Genomic DNA, 18,656 nt, shown 5'->3' on the forward strand with positions numbered 1-18,656 from the left:
CCGCTAAAAACACGAATACTGAATGTGAGAGCAAATCTACATAATCTAAATATGATGAAACGAATTCCCTCAATTTTTGGTGTTATGAGACCATGCGTCCATGTAGCAGCTTACATTATCTAAATAGTATAGCATGTCTCCAGATATGTACATGTATTTATACCATAATTCACTTCCCACGAATGTTCCAATATTCTTGGCGTACCTCAGTTTTCACATCGATCACTTAGAGGCAGAAAGAAAGACTTAGACACGTATTTAGGTAACGAACAAAACGGAGGGGACAAACGGATTCTATAAGAATTTAACCGCGAGAGAATGTATGACACATGGAACAGCCAACAAACTTGAGCACCGTTTAGTAATAGCGCTCGAAAAGTCGACGGCTAACAATGAGATCCTTCCTTAAAACCTCCCTAAATGCAAATTTAAAATGCATGGCCTTTCAAGTGATATAAAAGACGCCTCCGTTGAGTGCAGGGACGAAACGCGAGAGCCAAGAAAAGTAAAGTTTGATTGACGTCGTGCCACAGGATATCGCAGTCGTGAAAATGCTGTCGACACCCCTTTCTTCCTCCAGTCTGTCAATGGTGCGCAAAATAAGTGTCTCATCGTCATTACTTACGGTCTGCTGAGGATAAAAATGATATAAAACGAAAGCTGAACAAGTACCACCACGGAGTGATTGTACCAATTGACACTTGGCCACTGGCGGGTAAAGGTCTACAACACAGAAAGCAACAATTATTTTAAACGTTGGCCCGTGACTGGGTTCTGTAAACAGAAATGAGAGTAGGGTAGCCAAGGAATAGAATTCATGGCTGGATTTTTTCATTTTTTAATCAAAGGGTTACCATATTGAATTGTTAAATTAGGTTTAGGGATATTTTGTGTCATGCTACCTAAGGACTTCGAAGTACGTTTGTTATAACCAGGATGCATCAAAAACCTACCGTAATTTGGTATACTATTGCTAATAATATTAATATAACTAGCCATTATCTCTCAGAATATAAGAGACAAAATCATAGAGAAGCGATGACTTCTAAGGATAAACCCAACAGGCCCGTCGGCATTCAAGATCTATTGCACCACGTTTAACGTTACAATTTCGAGGTTAAAACGTTATGCAAAGCCAAATTAAGACACAAAAAAATTAAGTTACCCCCCCCCTATGAAAACCCCGACATACTATATACGTCAGCACCCAGGAGTTTTATCAGATACAATCCACAAAATGATACACATAATTGTTAGTTCGATAGTGAGACACCTCGATAGCCAAGAAAAAAACCTGCACGGTTTCCGAAAGGGTAAATCCTTCGTGCCTGGACACCGCTTCGGGTCAACGCTTCGGCTGGACAAAGCTGAGACTGACTCTGTTATGGCAGTGGCACTTGAAATTGATGTTTAAATACGCATAGCCAACGATTCAGGTGACAGACACCCACCAGTTAATACAGAAGTCACGGTTTCCGAGTCCTGCTTCGGCCCTAAATGATGATTCGACACCTCACTGACGGCTAGGTAACTTGCAGGGAATTGTTGGGGAATATAAAACAAACAAAAGTGATTGCTATTGACGATTATCACAAGAATGAAAGGGCATTTAAAGGTAAAATGAAGCCCCAAATACATTCAATCCCCACACGAGCTTTTAGGAAGTTGAATCGACGGAAAACTATACGTGAAAATACTTATGTACACTCAATGGTTTTGGAAAGAGGCATTATCACATCATTCCATGGCATAATTTTCCTCGTGGTTTTCCTCCCAATCGGTCTTTGGGCCATTATTTGCAAATTTTTATCGATGCTGTGCTTACCGCCATACAGCAGTGTTTCTGAATCTCTCGAGCTCTCAACTACTGACAAACCATTAATATTTATGAGTTTTCACTCGTAATCTCGCTGGTGGATCCTTCGACAGTAAAAATCAACGTCTTATTACCCAGGAGATTCATAAATACGTTCTTTTATTTGCAGCAACTTGTGGATTCTCGTGAATTGCCACGGTCTCTAAGGCGCCAACGGCTAACCTGCCGTCCACGGCGAAAATGTACGCTGGTTCCGTATGATATGCTAAAATATGTGCATGTTCCGAAATTTTTCGAAATGACTCGGCAAACAGAACAGATGGAGTTGACGGGAATGACCTAACCCTTAAATAACCATGACCGTCGAGGACCTTCCGCGCCTGGGGCAAGCGGTCTGGTGGTGTGGTTCAGCGCTTTATAAACAGAAGGATAAAATACGGCCGAAAGTTCTCATGAAAGCGACGCATTCTTATCGTCTTCCTCACACGGTTGCAGGGAAGACAAACTTAAAACCATTGAATAAGGCGGAAAGTGCATTTATAGAGAGAAAATGGAAATGCATCGTAATGAGACAAATCTGCGTCCCCAAGTCTAAATCGGACCCCGTTTCTACGTACTTCGATGGCAGGCGTTCTTAAAAGTCAAGGAACAAAATTGTTAGCAATTTATAACGTGACAAAGTGTGTGTGTGTGAAGTCCTCCATTAAAACCCCTCCTTCCCACGGCATTCAGAACGCGTCTCCCCCGTTTTACGGACCATCCATTTTCGCCAGCCAATCGAGATTGCTGTCGCATAAATTAATTCGATGGACAATCTCGAGTAATTTGCTCAATACGTTTCTCCCATATTTTCCCATAACGGGAGAGAAACAATTAAGGAAGGAAATGATCTCTGGTGCGATGATCTAGTTTTTTTTTGTCGAAAAATTGAAGTGCAAAATTATTTAAGAACAAAAACGCGTCAAGAGCGTAAACTTTTATGAAACCTGGCTTATTCACGAGAGTCAAAAGTACAAGGCACGATTTTTAACCAAGCAATCACAACGCAATACATCTATAAAAGAAAAACATCCCGAAATGAGAACATTCTCATATTTAAATTTCCGGTCGCGCAAATCCTTTCTCGTTTTTACGCTGAGCCGAGTTTTATGGACGGAAGCTATTACTACTTTCTGAGCTGGTGCAACGAGGGTAAAACGACGCGGAAAACGTTCAGCCGAAGACAAACGTTTATTCACAAGAACAAACACAGCTCCACTCCTTAATTAAGCCCTTTCTTCCAATATCCTAACCTGGTATGAGTTCCGGCGATTGAAGGTGACGCGCATGCCGGTTTTTCCCACACGCATTCTTTTACGCGGGAAGATAATTGAAGGTAACAAGCCGTTCGCCAGCGGGAAGCGAAAAGTGGATTCCACTTTGCGGTTGAACTAAAAACGGCAATGGCAGGGCTAGACAATGCAATCTCGGTTTATGAAGCAGAAAAAAAGATTGCGATACGAACTCGATATACACCTCACACACACAACATGAAAAGGCCCACTCCTCGGTGTTCCCCTGAAATCACTCACCATAGATGTTTAAATCTTGAGGGGATTGGAAGTTCACAGCCAAAGTAATCCACTCCAGAATATACATTCGATGTTAATACCTTATTATTAATTTTATAAGCTTTGTAATTATTTATCCTTCTTAAATGCGCATCCTCTGCATTTAGACCGGAAGGGAAGATACTTTATTCGCACAATAGCCACTGCTATATGTGATCTTGATTAAAATAAATTTCTTAAGAAGAATATAAGGAGGCTCTTTTTAATTTATATAATTATAATGAGCGAATGAATAATAATATATACTTCTTCATAATAAGCTCAGGTACGAATGAAAAATACGGACGATAAAATTTCAGTGAAACTGTGAGTCGGTTACAATCAAGAGAACGGGTATTTCATGTTCCTGCTGAAATGTTGCTTTTAATGGCAACAGCTGAAGACCATGGCATGTAATTAAAAATTATCTCCATTTCAACCATCGAATGCGTTGACATTCCTCCAAACAAGAAAGATGCCACTATTTCATTTTATTTTTGAATATACCAATACTAATGCTCTGAGGAACAAGAAATATTATTGCCTAAAAAATAACATCAGAAAATTACGACTAAATGGAATATTTTTGAAAAATTGAATAACCAAGAAAATTAAAGCATACTCACGGTACCTGGTTTGCGTGATAATTCAAAATGGTCTTTTTGAAAAAATATCCAAAGCTTAGGAGAGCAAGGAGGTACCAATTCCATTTTTTTCTCACACAAGAGTTAGGATATAAGAGCTACGCAATGCCCAATGGTAAGCTCCTAGGCGAAATACATGAACAATGGCAACCCTGCACGATAAAAACTATTTTTTAACTCTTCCAACAAAGTCTTTGCTGACAAATTCTATACCGCGGGAAGGAAGCATCTCTGAAACATTTTACTGCAAGGAAATCACGGCAACATTTACCAATGAAACATATGTTGTACCACTGATTTTACGAGGCTATTATACGTCCTACGGGATACGATTGACTGTCAGCGTGCAGATGTTACGAAATCTCATGCTGCACATTCGATATGGTCAGTTTTACCTCTCTCCCGTTTAATAGATTTATCTATCACAATTGCATGGCACTGACATAGAATTGATGAAGTTCAAATGAAATAGGATTTCCTTAGCGTAAGCAAACATACTAGCCAGTAAAACAATTTTCCTCCGAGTGAAGTTTTCATAAGTAAACGTGTGAGACACCAAATATGCACAAATTTAATCAATGTATTACTGAGGAACTTATTCTATTCTTATTATATTGGATCATGCATTTATAAATGATGCCGATAAAAAAGCAGTAAACACTCCTAGACTTACTGTTTGTGTGGATACCTCTTTCGGGCATACCTCAAGGCATCAATTATAGCTAGAAATCAGTGAATATATATACAGTATATATATATATATATATATATATATATATAAACACTGATATAGATTTTTGAAACACAGAAACACATAGAAAGGACATTCACATATGTAGTTTTGACGCTTCGACGGCACAGCCGTTATCATCAGAATGCCATTCCCGGGGGAAGAGCGGAGAGGATATTTGTGGGGGAAAGGTGAGCGGAGGAGAGGTAAGGGACGAATAGGAAACGGACAAGGGGGTGGGAAGGGATATGTAGGCAGCTAGTGGATATATTCAGCGGGCTAGATTCAGACCGGGAGGTTTAAATGACTGGAGCACACAGATATGCGCCACCTCGCGGGTTCTCACCTCTATACTACTTGCAGATTTGGGAAGGATTTCAATCACCTAATAGAGAAGCAGTCATCGAAACATTGATCGTGGGGGCAGCGTGAGTAGGGGTGGGGAGAGATTTGGTGGAATAGCGGTGGTTATTCACGCGGAGGGAAAGGGTGGTGGCGCATTCACCCGCGTAAAGGCAGGGCAGAAGTTACAGGAGAGGTGTTACATGTTTTTTCCGGTTCAGGTGGTGTCGGATTGGGAATTGGTAGTAATGGAGGTGGCGGGTCTCAGAAGACATCAGCATTTGCAGCGTGGGGGGTATGTCTTGTCATCGTCTTGTATGTATGTGTGTGCGTGTGTGTGTGTATGTATGTATATATATAGTATATATATATATATATATATATATATATATACTATATAGTATACTATATATATATATAGTATATATATATATATATATATATATATATATATATATATATATATATATATAAGAGAGCAACGTCGCCTCTGTCAAAAAGTCTGACAAGTAAATGGATATTGCCTAAGTACAGAATGCAGCACCTGAAATATCGACCATTACTCCTGTTTACCCCTTATTACTGCAAAAAGGACATTATGCAGCGCCAATTGAATACCAAAGATAGTAATGGCGACCAGTGGACTCTCAAGGGATCCTCTTAAAATATTCAACGCATTTTGCAGCTAAGGGCTCTAAATGACAACGCACCGAAAGGTGCCAAAAAAATAATCGCGAACTCGAATATTTAAAATTGCCTGCTAAATATTCAAAGCCCATTTATTCAATTGAAAGGTTAAACGCTTTGTATAGTAATGGAATGAAACTGGAACAACTATGTTACAGGTAAACATTTAGAGCTACCTCTTCGCTGCTACCCAGCGTTTATTGAGTGATTCATGCATTCGTCGGTCAAACATTTGAGACAGATGAAGGAAAAATGAATATTGGAAGTATTCTTTGCAATTCAAGCAAGAAATGGAAGTTAATGCATGGTATGGTCGAATCTAAAAAGTATCTGTCCGTTGGTTTCTGCAGCGACACATGAATTTATATTGCGGACGCTAAAAACATCTTGAAGACCGAGCGCGAAAGCTATTGGGACTGAGTGGTGGGCCAATTAAGGAAGTCCAGGTCATTCGGAATAATTTAAGAGATTAATAGTGAGCGAAGCAAGTCGGGCTATAATCACAAACGGTAGAAGCTACGAAAAACATACTTCCTACCCAGGCAAGCATCGTAAATAAGCATTTAACTGGGAAGATCTGGAGTGATATTGCTAATAAATAGTATTAGAAATAGAGGGAGCATTTTAAACTCATCAGAACTGGATTTAGCTCCTAGGGCTAAGCATTTTGTCTTCGAAACTTACGAATAGAATTTATGCTCAGCTATAAATGAATCCCATAAATATGACCAGAGAACACTGACTCCCTCTCAAATAACAACGTGATAACAAAAGATAATTTTTTCCGCAATGTTACCCATTTCATCAAACTCGGAAGAAGTAGAATGAACTAATATAGGCTTACATAATACAGAATAGAAATCAAATATATTAAATGTGTGTCCAACTATCATTTGAACATTCCAAGAATTTTAACTGTCGGCCTTATTTCCCTCTCTGAAAATATCGTGAGAATCCGCAAAATCAGAGATTTTAATGTTTTCGAAAATTTTGTATTCCCGCGGTTTTCTAAATTTTTCCTGGAACCCCTCGAAATATTGTACATGACCTTTGTCGAATCAACGTCTTCCTCCGTTACCGTCACCCATCAGTTAACAAACGGTAGCGGAATTCAATGTAATCTAGAGAATATAACGTAGTGTGTGCCATGTTTTTAAAAATCGAATTCAATGTGCGAGTTAATGAACTTTGGATCTTCTGATGAGATAAAAAGACACTTATATGGATAATTTCCCCATATTTTTAGCTCCCAATGAAACAAGAAAAGTGAATGCAGCAGAAAAAAACACATCTGCACCACATTATGTGCTCTGAAAAACATTCCCAATTTTGGCACCATAGGCATGAACATTAACTTGAGGGCTTACCTCCTTCCCCGCTATGCACGTGCAAAATGAGTTACATTTTTCTGATACGTAAACCCAATATTAAGAAAATCTTACATTAGCATGTGATCTTTTATTCTTACCCCGAAAGCCAGATTACCAACTTTCGAGGATAACTCGGAAAAAGTGCGGAGTACTGAAATGGAAAATAGGGTTAAAATGATTCGGAGGCATAAAAATGAGGAGATAAAAAAAAACAAAAGGGCGCACCATTGGCGAATAATTTCGCCCTACCATGGCCGGTGGCACCACGAACGGAAGGAAACTTGCGGGGGTTTTGGTATGCAATGCAAAGTATATAAACGGTAGAGGACCTGGGATAACGGGACGGCTGAGGAATGTCCTCCAGAGGTGCGAATCTTAAAACCGATCGCCGCGCGAGAATGAGCTAGATGCAAACGCACGGCGGCAACATCTTTAACGACCGGTAGACGGCGGAACAGTCGACTCTCCGATGGGCTACTCCGCGAGTCGGAGGGAACTTCCATAAAACCTCACGGGCCCTCCTTCATTTGCCTGTCTGCGCCTCCGACTAATGGGGTGATGGAGTGGTTCGGAGGGCAGCGAACCTGAGAGTGGGCCAGTCAACTGAATACATACGATCGAATTCGGGGTGAAAGCATGAGGAGGGGGTGAAAAAAGAGGTACGGGCAGGGTCCGGAACGCCGAGGCCCGACCCCACCTCCGCCAAAAAGCGGTCGGGCGGCATCGGAAGGGGAAGGAGAGGCAAATGAGAAGAAGCTGTGAGAGAGAGAGAGATCCGCTCCAGAAACATCCCAGAAGGTAGACAAGATGCCCAACTCGTTTCACTAAATCATCGGGAGATGGCGCCACGAGCCCAAGTTGTCGGATAAGAGGGAAAAAAAGAACGCCAAAACCGGAAAAATTGAGGGGAGAGAAAGGGAGAGAGAGGGTGACGAAAAATCAAAGCGGTGACGTTTGAATGATGTTCCGTAATTAAAAAATTCCTCACTCAAGAAGGATGACCGCTAAGGGGGGAGAAGGGGGGATACTGAGTCACCGTGACCTCTGGATCGAGCGAGGGGGAAGGGGAGGGGAGTGGATGAGGAGAGGACGGGAGGGTGAGGGACGGGGTGCGGAGAAGATGGAGAGAATAGACGAAGCAATTAGGGGGAAGCCGACAAAAACGACACGAGGTGGAAAACCGTTAACTGTGCAGGCGCGTGTGTCGATTCTTGCTCGAGGATTGTTCCCCATGGTATGGGGGGAATGGGGCAGGGAACTGACCCGTGGGGTGATAGAGGATGATGGGAGGGGATATCGAGAAAGAAGCGACGGTGTGTGTGTGCGCAAAGACGGCGGAGGCGCGGAGAGGGGCGGCGAAAAACCCGTTCGCGGGGACGGCAATGAAAAGCGGCACCGTATTGTTTCGATTCTCGGACTCTTCTCGGGCACCGGAGGAGAATGGCCTGTGCCACGGGAGAGTGATAGATGGGGAAGTGGGGGGGGATTATCGCGGGGGGGGGGGTTGAGGGCATCCATCTCACTCACGGCGATTATACCGTTGGCCGTGCCGCGGAGATGTTTCGCCGGACCCCACGACCTCGCGTCACGTCCGCCGACTGCCACCGCCCTGGGATTAGCCCGGCCACCTGAAGGCCGATCCAGGAGGCCTGTGTGCCGTGGGATGGGGGAGAGAGAGACCCCACGATCTGAGACTGTTACCGAAGCACCCGGCGCGAAATCGTACCTCTGTGGAACCTGCCGCCTTTAAGTACCGGCTATGAATACATTACACGGATTGAAAATCGCTTTTGCTACGCGCCCGAGTAGGCCACTTCAAGTCGCCCGTTGGGGGCGAAAACGCCTGGTGCGAGACCCCCCATTAATGACGATTCCGTGCGGCAGAATACCAACTGGAGGCTTCGGGCAAATATCTTAAAACCAAAGAGAACCACCGATCAATCACCATAACCAACTCGGATACGAATATTCTACAGTAGGGCGCTATCTCCAAGGGGACACGTTTGTGTCCCATGAATGCCCCAACTTTTATAAATAACTGTGACGCTACCTGAAGCATGTTTACTCAAATTTTTTGATTCGTGTCCCTTTGAGAAGTTAATAAGTTTTGAAGCTTTCGAGACGTATAATTTGAAAGACGAGTTTAATATTAATGAGCAATCCTCCCCAAGATCCCACCGAGCCTCCCAGTGTGGGAAACCCTAAATAAAACAAGTGCCAGCGGAAGTCAATTTAGCTTGGTCCCACGAAATATTTAGATTTCGTTTACCTGAAGATTTCTAAGCAGTCGAATGTGTCTTAATTAGTAAGATCTGTCTACAACTGTAAAATCTACAGCGGCGCGTTTTGTAGCACTCTTGTTCAAGGTATGCTTGATAACAATTTTTAAACAATTAAGGAGTGATAGTTTTACGAGAAAACGCATACCTTTACGATAATTGAAAAAAGTGATCTATTTATAATGAGGGAGAACATGAATAATCAGCACGACTCTTTTATTCCCAAGTTTTAACTGAAATATCCTGGAAGTTACTATAAAAAACTCATATTCTCATGTCTTCTTACAATTGAATTTCAACGGCGACCACACGAACAAGCAAAATAATGACCTAAACATTTAATTTCATTCGTTAACTCCCCTATTTGGGTTATGTGCTACAAAAAATAATATTAAAGTACCAAAAGAAATTTTTACTATCATGGTTTGATACACTAAAAACTGGCATTGGGTTAAAAAACTGATGGAACAACTCATCAGAAAATAGTAAATATAGGATCGACTTTCAATTCGAGGGCAGGTGGATAATGAGGAAAACCAGATTCTGCGTGGGACGGAATGCCCACGCCGCCTAAATGAAGAACAACGAAGAAGAAATTCATATTCAGCCAATCAATTTTCTTCAAATTGCGTGATTAATCGCACATGTCAATCGGATTTCTTGGGATAATTTGGGCAGGGCCCAATCATTAGTGTAAAATGCAGTAAGGTTAGATATTAACGCAGGTTGGGAGTTAATACTTGATGATGAGCACTGCAGCAGATCAACTTTCATAATTTATGTCAAGAAATAGAATTAAAGCCCCGTAGTAATGATAAAAAAAAACTTAGCACGGCCCTTCAATATCAGCGTATACTTTTTTACAGTCAGTTAAATTTTTCAAGGTGCCGTTCTGATGATAATATGCTTCGTGCCCCAATTTCAATTGCTTACTTCCCTAAAAAATACTAATTTGGAAAAAATGTTTTTCATACCAAAATAAGACAGGAATTTAATGGCTAGATAAAGACCCAACACAAATTTATACGCACATATATTAAAAAAATGAACGCGTTAACTCTTGAGCATGAGCATTTCAAACATTAAAGATGATAGTGATCTGCGATTTGTAATTCCAGTCAAAGGAAACCGCTATCGCTAGATTTCCATATTTTGTTCCAGCGCTTATTTTTGGCTGACGACCGCATTGGTTATCCATCATGCATACTCACGATCAAGTGCTGAAGCAGCTGCGAATCTCCTCAAGAGCAACACACAAACAACGGCGGCAATAAGTGATGACGTTTTTGATCTACCTCGCTCATAGAATCACTCTTTCTCAATTCATATTTGTTTTCAGAGGATAGAAAGGTAAACATTCACTTTTGCGCCGAGTGGTCATCATAGAGAATAGTAAGCACTAACTGCAGCTCAACTTAAAAAAATAATAATTTCCACGAACCCGAAGAGAAGGGTTCTCCTCAGTAAGTCAACTCACGTACCGCTCTCGCTTGACGCTCGAGACACCTTGAATATCTCAGGTCAACTGGTAGGCGATTGGAAAAGACCCGTCGATTACTGGAAGCGCTCACACGAGATAAAAAAAAAGATCCAAAGCATCGGCCGTATGGGAAATTAGAAGCCAATTATTTTGAGAGATTCCTTTCCTTATTGATGGAGGGCCGGAGAAGTGATTGATTAGACTTCTGCGGAGAGCGCATCCCGCACTACTGGTGATACCTACTTAAAATTAAGGTGCGGGGGGAGGGAAAAGTTGGAAGCGATGGCACGAAAGTATATACAAATGTGTCCCGGCATCGTCGCGCTGAAGGTTTTCCCCAGAAAGCCGAGACAGCAGGAAAGCTACCCAGTCATCACCGCCATCAACGGCACGGAATAAATAGCCAGTTACGGTCCCGCGAAATAATCCCCATTAATATTTCAAGGGTCTTGCATTCTCTTGAGTACCTCAGAGGTCACAGATGAGTCTGTCGTAGAGTTAATTCATCGCCATGTGTCCATGTGAATATATCATGAATTTAAATATCCATTAAAAACAGCGATTGCCAATTGGACAGCTGCGTATCCCCGGGTATCGAAAGAGAGAATATAACTTAACGTTTTGCTCTCTAATATACAGAATTATCATCAATTTAGCCATTGATACTGCTTCATACTTTCCCATAAAAATTCTTAAAAATTTCATAAACATTAGTCTTAATTTTCTCGTCATAGATCGCACTCGATTAATTTCAAATGTATTCCCGTAGAACATGAAGTGTATATTTCCTCAAAATGCGAAGAAACGGAATTTTACATCAATATAAATTATACGGTCAGAAACACCATTTAATTTGTATTGACTATTAAAATGGATACTGCGGAAGTTATTTTATGACGATATAGGAGATACTACATAAGTTAGTAAAACCCAAACGTAAAATATAGAATCTAATGCGATGTTTTCCAAAGAGCATCCGCTTAGATGGAATGACGAAACATATTTGTGGTCGTGAATTCATTCAAATTCTCTCGCGTGCCAACAGGCAAGAAACATGATGTCAGTAAACGGCCTCAACCATTAGAGAACGTAATAAAATGAAGGTCACTCATGACCTTCCGAGACCATTTGCCGGCCCCATGAAAGCCATTGGGCGTGGTCATTATTTTTTCACCAGTAAGTGACGATAGTAAGGGAAGATTCGGTCCTCGCAATGATGAAATATTAATTTTCCATGCCATAATATATAAACAATGATGGTTCATGGTTTACACCCTAACCAGCAACTGATACTGAAAATAATAACGGGAAATATTTCTCCGGGTATATATAAAGTCATTTTAGAATTTGCAATTCCAACACCCTGTCATTATATCTTTGAACGCAAGGAACGGCTTGCTTTGCTTATATATGGATGAACAAGTCCTTCTGGAGAACTTAATTTGTATTTAATTGCTCTCAAAACCACGCTTATTTTAAAATCTTGATACGGCTTAAATGACTCAAAACGAAAACTCGTTTAATAGCAGGATGGAACCCAAGTTAGAATATTCCTCTACTCGGGATTGCCTTGTGATTAACGCAAATGAATTCTGGCAAAAGAAACAAAAGTAAAACCCCATTTCTGAGAATACAAAAGAAGAAAGGATTAGCCCTTCAGAATGTTAGCACGCGGAAAGAATTAGAGGGTCGCTCTCTATTAAAAAATGATTAGCGCACGGTTCACCCTAGGGTTGGATCCGCGACGAGTGCAACCAATGAAACACTACTATAAGCAGCTCAACAATTTCATCAAACCCGTAAGGAAGAATTCGGAAAATGGAATGAAAAATATTCGACATAATTGAGCCAAACATAAATCCTTGCATAATTAGCTATCTTACGTAGGTTGTTATAAAAGGAGGAAATACGCAATAAATCAATTCCCAAAATTAAGATTACCCTCGTGGGGAATGAATGAATAAAAAGATTTATGATATTAATGCCAGGCTATTATAATGAGATATTGCACTGGGCCGCTAAATATACAGAAGTGATCTTCTTTTTCTAAGGTCTGTATTTATTTCCAGAAGATGCCTGTCTATCCAGGAGGATATTTACGCAATGACTCCCGTGCGAAGAACACAGAATTCTCTAAGCAGAGTTTAAAATTTTTCTTAAGGCTTCCGACGGATAATGTCGACGAAGACAATTCTGTTCTGGATTTCACCGGCGTAAAATGTTTTAACAAATGATAAACCTCGAACAAAATTTGTGTGTACGTTAAGTACATGTTTTATAGGTCGTTGTTAACATTTAGTTAGTTAGTAGTAGCAGTAAGTTAAGGAGTAGTTTGATGTATTGCCGTTAACAAATTTCTCAAATCTTCTTCCGACTCCTTCCTTCTGCCCAGAGGGCGATTCAAATTAAGAGGCTTCTCAGCAGCAAACACAACAGATAAATATTGCAATCGTATAATTCAGTTAACACCTCTCTTGCCAGGTCGCCAATGAGCGGGTTGAACGAATGAGTATCACAGCTCCAGACGAAAGTCCGTTTCAATTTCAAGAACAATACCTCTCTATTCTAACTGTGCCTATGATGGGCGGTATATAAGTTCAGCAAGGGGAGTAGTGGAAAAATGAACTAGGTAGAGTAAAGATGTAGGTATAATTTGAAAACGGCATAAAATAGGTGGAGGAAATTAATAAAATTTCTAGAGTAAAAAGTGTAAAACTGCGAAGAAGGAAAAAATGTAGGATGACTAAATATTGGGAGGGCTTCGGAAGTCCAAGGTAAGGCGGAGTAGTTTCCTGATTCCATCCTAAGCCTACATCTACGCAGTGGCTATCATCAGATGATTGCTCGTGATGCTATGTTACATGAAATGGTCGAAAATTCAGAGCTATCCTGTCCGAATTTAGTTATACTAGCAAGAGTTTTTATTTATTTTCATGGAATAAAAACCTTTGTGGAGAATCAAGGTAAGGTACAAATATTTAATTGTCATAAAGACTGATTTTATCACCGTTTTATTTTTCTGTTGTTTCCCACATCATGGCAGGGCTTTGGACCAATATGGCACAAGTATAGAGATGTAAAAAGAAGAATTGCGTAGAAAAGGAAGCTTCCGTAAAATATATAGATAACACAAATGATAAAATTAATTGATGACACAAATGCTGGTAAAGAATTTGAAGAGGAGACTCGACAAAACTTCGTCATGGAACGCGGTTTTGTACCGCGTGGAAACATACTTGTTGAAGTCAGACGATGGACGTGGATTGGAGGCTTTTGAGATATGGAGGTAGAAAGGGATGGAAAAGGTAAAATCGACGGAAAGGATGTAAGGAGATATCCAGAGGATGCAGAGCATGTTATACGGGGATGGAATGTAGAAGAGTGTGATAGAGGGGAAAACGTTAGGCAGGCGAGTAAGGGGGAGGGAAAGGCTGAGCGCGTTGGACGGAATTTAGGAACACCGAAAGTATGCGGAATTGAGTTTAATGTAATGTGGGGTGTCACGTTGCGTCTCATTAGGAGGAGAAGCTAATAAATGTAGAAATGCCGAGTTGGTGTCCACTCAAAACCTACCTAAAACCGTAGACTACCAATTATAGAACGTCCTCCTAGATCGACAAAAACATTTTACGAATCCCCCCAAGCGTCAACTACCAATTACCCTCTCGAATGCATATTCCATTGACTAAACCAGCTGAAAAATCAAAATTAGCAGACTTATTTTACATAAATATGTTTACAAATTTCAACCTTCGGCTTACTATACGAGGGGATTCGTACATATGAGGGGATTTCTATTTATGGGTGATAAAAAGAAAATAACCTTGATCTAGCATCAACTATGACTCGCATGTACGCCTTCCTTACTATTGGTTCAATGAACTGATAACATACTACTGACTTCCTTATTTAAAATATTATTTTCAAATTTTCTATGCCTAATTACAGTTGTGAAAGCTCTATTTCTCCATAGAATGAACATAATATGATCTAGAAATGGTGACGAGAAAATCTAATACCAGTGCAAATTCACATGTCGTGAATGGGTTACAGGTTTATATTGGTAAATTCAGTGTTATTAAGAGAAATTTTTAAGATGACAGGTATCTAGAAATGGGGAGTTTTCTTATCATGTTGTGTAAGTTTTAAACGATGAATGATTACCTGTTTGCTTTATGAATTCATTATGCAAAATAGCCAAAATTCACAATTAAAACGCACAAAAAAATACTTTGGCATTCCTCCTGGATTCATCATATTCGAGAGAGAATTTGTATTCTATTAGCCACTAACACAGTTATGCAAATTAAATGAAATTTAAGAAGATTAAAGACTATTAGAACGACAGCTGTGGGGCAGCCGCGTCTGCACCTGCAATCAAGTAGATCATGAAGGAGCTTAAATGCATCTATTAACAGTCCATTTCCACCACCGTTGACCTTGTAATTCATGAAATTATCTAGCAATTAATAGCTCACGTTTGTAGCGCGTGCCTTGATTATCAGATTGACCGCGCAACAACGGTTTATAATAGTGTAATGAACCTGTGACATTTTTTGCAAGATAGATCAAATCATAGACTTTGAAACTGAGCCAACTATACGGGAAGTTCAGGCATGGGCGCCTTCACTGAGGAAAAAACCAGCTTACAATCCTTGTAATCATCTCAATCAGAGTATTATAATACCATTAAGGCGAAAATATAAAGCAACATTAATACGTAACCATATTGTACAGAATATTCATTTAAAATTGTAGACTACGTTCACAAACTTTTTAGGTAACTTTATTTAGTGTCGTATATTGCATGCGAAGGTCTCAGAAGGAGATATTACAGGTTACATTACATGACATTACCTGTAGCATTGCAAAATTTTAATTTTTACGAGAATATTTTTAAGCGTGGGTGCAATCATTTTTCAGTTGAGGGCAATGAACTGTAGAATACTCCATAACGGAAGACAAATTCATGTCAAATGTAGCAGAGTACCATATTTGATTGGATTTTTTCATAATCTAAAGAAACATTACTGGCAAAAAGTATTACTATCCTGAACAACTCGTGTTGCGATCCGTAACTCTTTAAGGCAATGGCGAGCACAAGCTTAAATCCGTCCTCGGATAGGGAAAAAAATAGACGAAGGCGGAAGATAGTAAGACAAGTTAAGATGTCCCCCGACATAATGTGGTGCTCCACTCATCCTCGTAGAGATTGTGAACATCGACTTCCTAAGCCGATCTTAATTTTGCGCGACACCTGAGCGGAAATGAGTGTGAATAAGACTAGCGGGACAGCGTTTTCCCACACGAGAGGAAAAAATTAACCGAAAACCGCTTCACCATAAAAATTAAGGCAACGCACACAAAAAACTTTATGGACTGGCGGGGAAGGGGGTGGTGGGTGGAAGAGCCGACTCGGGTGTTAAGTCCCGAAAAGACTCTCGGGGAAACACCTGAGGGGCCAGTCATTTGTTTGATCTCACCCCATCCCCTCTCCCCACACCACGCGCCGACTGACACCACTCAGTCCCCCATCCCATTCCTGGGTCTGCGGGGGGAGGGGGGGGGGAGACCCGTAAACAAAAAAAAGCACCGGGCTTCTCTCCTCCAGTTTCCACGGCCACATCTCATGGTAGACCTCTCGACAGTGCCGGCGAACGCGGATCATCACCGAAGAAATATGCACGCGAGGAGGGAGACTGGGGAGAGTGGTTGAGAGGGCACGGGAAATGAAAAGAGAGGAGGCGGAGGAGAGGACATGGCTGATGCCACGAGAACTTCGGACAATAAATTCCGGCGCATGTGCAACGCGCCTTTTCACGCTCACCCCATGGGGGAGGCATGAGCGAAGGGCACCCCCTCTTTGATTTCACGCGTCGCTTTCTTTTTCGGGTGCGGGGGAGAGAGAGCGGGGGTGGAGGTGAGGGCATCTCGGGAGATGGGAGGGGCGACTGTGGGGTTCCCGATTTCTTTAAATAGGGGTTTTTTTTTGGCGAAAGCGCGGCGTAAAATGGGAAGACGTGACGTATCCAGTTGGAAGATGATGGTTGGGGAGGGGTGAGGTTGTACGAGTAGGTGGCGTAAGTGTGGGTGTGTGTGTGCGCGCGGTTTACCGGCACGACATGCAGGGGTTGAAGGGAGTGGAAGGGGAGAGCAATGGCGAAGGAGTGGGAGAGGGGGGGTTGCTCGGACTCGAGGGCGAGTGAAAAAGAATTTCCCGAGCTGACAGTTTTTGAGTAAGATGAGGTGCTGCTTCTTTTACGAGTGGAGGAAAAAGAGGGGCGGTTGGTTGTGGAAGTATGAGAAACGAGCAACACGCACTCTCTCATCCGAAGGCGAAATTTGGGGAGAAATAAAAACACGAAAGGTCACGTGATTTTTTTGGATACATGTCTAAGATGATCGGGCAATATAATCTAGACCCGAGAAGAAAACGGACCATATAAAATTCGAAAAGAAGAACTTCCAATACACTTAATCGCTTGATCCTTAAAGAGGTACCCAGCCTAAACAATTATGCGAAACGGTGGGAATGGCGTGCAAGGAGTCACTAAAAATGTTTTCGATTTGCTCAACGGATTTTTGATCATTTCACTGATATAACTGTATGAAAAAAGTAGATGTGAATCAGCTTCTACCTCTGCTATCCGTTATAATGCAAAATAGCTTTAATTTCAAAGGCATTTCCAGGAATATTTACGCGCTAGTGGATTTTTTAGACACGTTTCAAAATGACCATCACAAGCCAAAGACTACTAGATAGCATAATAGTAATTTTGGAATAGCCTAAGAATTTGAGAAAAGGTTTATCACTATTCCTTTAAAAGACGAACTCTTTCACACGAATAATGAATGGTTGAACAGGAAACCATGGTCGTGATCAATTGGAGGAATTGAGTAAATAATGTTTCTGATGTTTATAATGAAATATATCACTTTTTAAAAATGCTTCCAGTAAGTTCCAGTTTAGGTCCAGTAAATTTCGGAGAACTAGAATCTGTGCACATACACATTCTTAACTGAAGTAGAGGAGCGTCGAATTTGAGAGGAAATCAAAATAAACCATGTATTCTGGCCTTCTTCATCTTCGTCTTACTATGCTTAAGTCACGAGGGCGGATGGGAGGAGGTGCTAGACCACCAGTCTGGAGTAATTGGTGATTATTTGTATTTCCTTACCATTCCAGGAGGATTGTTTTTAAACCTTATGACTTTGCTCTATATTCCCGCTGAAAAAAATGACCGCCGCTCGCAAATTCAAGCCCAACAAATCCTACGCTCAATATAGAATAGCGAGTACCGTTCCGATGGCTTTGTTACTAGAATTTCCTGATAGCATAAAAAGTGTGAAGGAATTTAATTAAATGACCGTTCCGCCAACTTGAAAAAAATCGTACTATTATTTTTCTCGTCAAGTGATGGACATGTTCGTCACAACATTTGCAATCAGTATTGGTATGACCCATTACTTTCCGCAAATAATGATGAAATACATTGTCAACTAAAATTATTATCACGTTATTATTTGATACCACATACATGTATGTATTTATCTATCTCTGCGCTCGGAATAAAGCAATGGATGAAGACATGGACACCACTGGCATTTCATGAACTGATGCATAGTCGTAGGCTCCTACTTCATCTCTACACAACAACTTCAACAACCTCAAAGACTGCCAAGAGGTTGAATGCTAGGTACCAAGTTTCTAAAGCGAAG

The sequence above is a fragment of the Hetaerina americana genome, unplaced genomic scaffold (assembly GCF_022747635.1).
Source record: "Hetaerina americana unplaced genomic scaffold, ioHetAmer1.1.p SCAF_1, whole genome shotgun sequence".
Taxonomy (NCBI): Eukaryota; Metazoa; Arthropoda; class Insecta; order Odonata; family Calopterygidae; genus Hetaerina; species Hetaerina americana.